Raw genomic sequence first — 5,838 nt, 5'->3', positions numbered from 1 at the left:
CTGTAAAACTATGTAATTAAAAAAAACCTTTGTTATATTTTAAGACACAAGTGTGAAGCTTGGAATGAAGTCAATGTTATCATCTGACGATGGGCTGAGGTATGAAACTAATAATAATACAATACAATCGTTTCAAGGAAACCTGTGACTAGGTGCAGTATTTCTTAGACTGTAATTTAACTTTCGTACTGCTTGTAACTGTTGTCTCCTTATGCAATGTGCTACTCTGCGGCGCTGAAGTAATTATTCTAACATTAAGCAGTAAAAAGATATTTCATTATTTCTATCTTTGTCGCTGTGTTGGGCCTCTACCGAAGTGTAGACGGTCAACTGCTTTTCTATGCTCTGCTGGTGTGATCTGAGCGTCTTGCGAACGAAGTTGGAACGATACACTTAAGCTCAGAAGAAAGTGGAATAAAAATTTTTACAGGCAACCTTCGCAAAACAACACGACTGTTTTACATCCTACTAATTGACATGCAAAACCTTTTGTGCCAAGGTGGCCCATAACAACATGCCTACTAGTGTGAAGGCATTTGCTTTTCTTCAGGACAGAATTGTTACGAACTGCTATTACTTTTTCATTGGATGAGACTTCTGTGTAAACAAGGCTAATCTTCAAGGTTACACTTTCGTAAATACGATGCTCATGTTACATTGTGCGGTAAGTAGTCACTGCATTCCTGAGTGTAACAATTACTACAATGAAATGAAATGGTCGTTTGGCACTGCTGGCTGGGAGGCCCCATCGGAGGAAGTTCGGCCGCCGAGTGCTAGCCTTAGTTCAGTCGCCGCCACACTGAGCGCTGGTGATGAGGATGAAATGACGATTAGGACAGTACAACACCCAGTCCACGAGTGGAGAAAATCGAACCCGGCCCCGCTGCATGGGAGGCAAGCACGTTACCATTCAGCTAAGCAGGCCGACATAATTACTACAATGCAAAGAATACGAACAAGGCTGCAGTACTAAAATTCAATACTGCTCCAACCTTATGTGTGAAAGATTCAATAACATTTAATTGAATTTATGCTTGGTAAACATTGTTTCTGTAGCGAATGAAACATTATGAATTGCTTTATATGTAACGGCGCTACTGTATGTAATGCAGTTGATCGTGTTTGAATTCCTAAACTATACAAGAACTAAGTTAACTAAGTGTAAAGTGAAGTCGAAAGATGCTGGATCTTTCTCAGCTGTGGATGGACCTAGTGTTTTCATAGGAAGAGTATTGAATTTTAGTACAGTATTAATAAAGACGAGACTCTATCGGATGTTAGCGGTTGGTGATCTGTTGCTGTTGTTCGGTATGGAAGTATCCTACATAGGCAACCCGCAATGTCCCGCACTGCATGATTAAGCACTGAAATGCATCCATGCAAACGAGCTGCGTCTCACAGATATACATAGGGGTGCCTCACGCAGAGAGCATCCCAGTTCGCCCCTGAGACCTACAACACCGAGAATTGCTTCTCAGCTTTTGGCAACATCAATGCTTAGCTTTTTTCTGAAGTCATGCGCTTTATTTATGAAAACATGCAGTCAAAAATGGTTCAAATGGCTCTAAGCACTATGGGACTTAACATCTGAGGTCATGAGTCAACTACACATAGAATTTCTTAACCCTAAGCAAACTAAGGATATCACACACATCCATGCCCGAGGCAGGAATCGAAGCTGCATCCGTAGCAGCCGCGTGGCTCCGGAGTGAAATACCTAGAGCCGCTCGACCACAACGTCCGGCAAACATGCAGTTATATCAGCAACAAAATTTACAATTTCACACACACCAAGTCCTTTACATCATACACAGATTACCTCATCAGGGCCGACCTTACGACGAGCCTGTGTTCTTACAACAAAAGGTATAGTAGCATTTAAATAAGATGTACCAATACCCGCACTGAACACTTCAGCTGTCGATCCCGTACTACTGACACCAACTCTCTGTAGAGGTGGTGGTGCTATTATGGCTGTCATCAGTCCTGACCGGTAAGAATGTGAGCTGCAGCCGCATCATGTCCACATGACAATACATGTGCCAACAGTGCCTGTGGCCAGCTCACGCTCCCAGCCCTGACGTAGGTGTACGTTGGAGAGCACAGATCAATATTTTTCTTATCATTTACAGAGGATTTGTCCTAACTACACCAAATTATGACAAAATTTTACGGCCCAATGCTAACAAGAGCTGTGTGAAAGCTGTATGTCCCCGAATATGGGCATTTATCTTCAAGCATTGAGAAGAAACTTATCAATGTAGCATTGTTAATAGAGGCATGCACTGTGCATAAAGCTATTAGAGGAACCTGTGAGCTTGTGAAGACAATTATTATTTAATAAATAATTTAATAAATATTCATTTCCCGACGGTAATTTATTGAACATACAGGTTACTTGCAATATTAACATGTGTAATTATGTTTGATAAAAAAAGAATTAATAAATAACCATCAACAATACATTACAATGATAATCTGTATAGCAAAGTATCATCCTAACGTACTGAATCATTTGACTAAGGTCTACACCTGGATATGAAAGGAACTAAAATCTCAATTTTCGATTCATATAATGAATGTTGAATAATTCCAATTTCTCTGTCTTACATTACCAATTTCTGTTACACCACAAATGATGTCTCTAGATAATTCTACAATTTACCCTGACATACTCAAACCGAGAGTTGGAAACCAGGTATAATTTTATAGTTGGCGTTAGTTGATGTCAATTGCTAAATCACTCCAGTTTCTTAGAATATCTTTTGTATTTATAGATGAAGGTATTGTGACACAATGAAGTTCGTTAAAACAGACATCGTAACTTGCTTGCTGGTATCTATCTGTTCTATTTCTGCAGGGAAAGCTCTGACCAGGAATAAAAGTAAGAAATAGAAATTCCTCATTATACATGCATTAGAGGTGTCTATAAGTTTAGAAATTGCAACAAGCAACAAAATAATATAAACTCCATGAGTCAAAAGTCACTGAAGGAATAACTTAAAATAAGAATACTGATCTGCTGTCATAGGAGACTTCTAAAATGTGACATATCTCAATTTGACGCCTACATGGAAACATTTTATACTTGCAAGCCATCAAAAGTTGTATACTCATTGTAGGAACACTGCAGGAATGGCACTAACAATGGAAAGCGTCAAAAGTCGGCAGGGTACGATTTATGTGGAGATACAACCTACCATCCTGACTAACACCCGGTTTCAGGACATCTCAAGAAATAAAAATCACATTGAGTTGCAGTATTAGGATTGGTCATGGGTGTCTTCCATCACACATGTTTGGGATTGAAATAGAGGAAACTCCATTCTGTGATGGTGATTATGCAACAGTCAGAGATACAGAACGTCTCTCATTCTTATGTGTCCAATATAAAGCTGTGGCTGGGAGGTATCCACATAGTTGAGGATATTTCTTGATATCTTTGCACAAAACATTAGGTATTTTTGCAACCCTGATGAATCCAACAGATGTTATAGCCTTTATGAAGTTGATCTCAAAACGTTTGTTGTTATACAAATAAATATTGATTTCAATGTTATGGTTTAAAACCATTAAGATCAGGCACTTTGTATATTTTAAAATACAGTACTAATTCTTTAATATTCATTACATATTAAAGCTGGCACTCAGAAGGGTGTACTATTTCACTATTAGATTCAAGTAATACTATGTAATTTGTTAAAAAAGAAAGATGGTACCAGTACTGTGAATCAATGTACAATGTACAAATTTCAAGACTTCTCAAGAAATGAAAATCATCTTAAGTTGGAAAAAGATGTTATGAAAAGGATATGTATAGGTTAATAATAATCTGTTTCTCATTCTATAGATTTTTCATTTGCAAGGTTGTTCTCTAACAAAGATTAAAGTATATATTTTAAGTAACGCAGTCGAACACTTGAAAGTCTAGTAAACAATGGATGCAAGTGAGAAATCAAAAATTGTGCAGTTGGCTGATTATAACTTTTGTGTTGGTAATACTGTTAGCCAATAATATTACGGTAGATCTCACATATCTATACAGAAGCTATTGGATCAAACAGAGTTTGCTCAGTTTGGAGGACTACATTACTTTAGGTTTTCATATTCGTTGAAAGTTTCAAACACTAGAGCTTATGTGGTTAGAACTTAAGGTCTACGAATTTTCAAGAGTTCGATTACCAAAATAACATTATAATTTTTGATAAAAGGCGTCAATATAAAATAATTTGCGTGTTCTGTTTGCTTTGGACGATTCCCCAGTCAAGTCTGAAAAAAGATAGCTGTAACTGTAGCAAAGGGTGCTGCATTTTCAACGAGCCTTATAATTAAGAATAATATATTTTAATAGTATTCATCGCAATATAATGTAATAGTTAGATAAAAGCCAATTTCGGTTGTGGAACAACCATCCTCACGTCACACTTACAGTGTAATTGGTGCCTAAATACAGTGAGAACAACTACAACTTGTCAGTATCCAAAGGCTGGTGAGAACATGACCGTTAACGTATCTAACTGGTGGAAATGAAACATGATTTGAGGACGATTGCTGGTTAGCAGAAACGAGTTATCATGAAGTTGTTATAACACTACATTGCGATCAAGACCATTTAAATTTATAAGAAATAATGAAAATCGAAGTGTCTCTCTAACCTGAAGGTGTCAAGTTGCAATGAATTACGAATCAGTACAAGATCATGGGGATCACCGTGGCAGCACTGAGCTGTAACGCATATATGGTCGCATACTTGAGTATTTCTATGGCCTATGACCTAACAGTAAAATAAATTAAAATAATACTGAACAATCCAAGTTAGACATACCGTCTCAAAAGCAAGAAGTAAAAATACCTGCGATGGCCGGGAATCGAACCCGGATCAACTGCTTGGAAGGCAACTATGCTGACCATTACACCACCATCGCCGGATGATACTCAGCTAGCCGTCGCAGACTCATCGAAAGGAACACAGCGCCGCTGAGTCATCGAAAGGAACACAGCGCCGCTTTGGCTTTCACCGTGACGTTACAAGACCAGATCCCAGCTGGAAGGACTTGTGTGCAGTACACTCTGAGTTTCGTTCGCGCGCAGATGGTCTCCGTCATTTGACAGTCGGCTATTGAGGAGTTGCAAGGTAATATGAGGGGAAAAAATTTAACGTTTCGTCGACGACGTGGTCTTTACAGACAGAGCACAAATTTGGACAAGAACGGGAAGCAGATTGTCTGTGATCCATGCAGTCATCCACCTCTAGCAACTGTAGAGAATCAAGGATAATCTGAATACGGATAGCATGATGGAGAATCAGGTCCGTTCTTTCCAAAAGAGTTAAGTTCTTAAGCTTTGACTACCTTGCTCACTACGTAGACATTATTCCTTTTGTTTGAAGCAATTCTAAATCTTATTGTTTTGCCGTATAAAGTGAGTCCGAAATATTAAGAAAATTTCATGACTGTGTCAGAGTTGGTACTGCGTCCTTGATTTAGGGCAACGTGGATCTCATTAAGAATAGTTTCTGTCTGGTGACTGTGCTGAGGATTTCTTGGTTGGGAGGATCCAGCAGCTTTTCTCGGGTGAATGGGCATCGACTTTAGATGTATCGCAAAGAAAGTGTTTGGGGACCGCCGCCATTGTTCTTGTTGTAGAGGAATGACCTGGTAGTTTGTTCAGCTCAGAATTGTTACAGATCATTCAGTTATCTAAAATCATATACTACCCGGAGAAGTTGGACAAATTTCCCATCAGATATTTATAAGATTTCAAAGCAGTGACACGATTGGCAAGTGATTTCTAATGTGCAAAAGCCCTAGGACTGCAATATCAGTTGATCACAACCGC

At 38.7% G+C, this 5,838-nt stretch overlaps 1 non-coding gene across 1 annotated transcript; it reads right to left on the bottom strand.

Moving 5' to 3' along the window:
- Positions 1-4,853: 4,853 nt before the first annotated feature.
- Positions 4,854-4,925, bottom strand: Trnag-ucc (transfer RNA glycine (anticodon UCC)). Its single transcript has one exon. It is a non-coding gene; the product is annotated as a tRNA-Gly (tRNA).
- Positions 4,926-5,838: the final 913 nt, after the last annotated feature.

The sequence above is a fragment of the Schistocerca gregaria genome, chromosome 6 (genome assembly GCF_023897955.1).
Source record: "Schistocerca gregaria isolate iqSchGreg1 chromosome 6, iqSchGreg1.2, whole genome shotgun sequence".
NCBI lineage: Eukaryota > Metazoa > Arthropoda > Insecta > Orthoptera > Acrididae > Schistocerca > Schistocerca gregaria.
The sequence above is the reverse complement of the archived record's forward strand: the minus strand, read 5'-3'. Positions and strand labels throughout refer to the sequence as shown.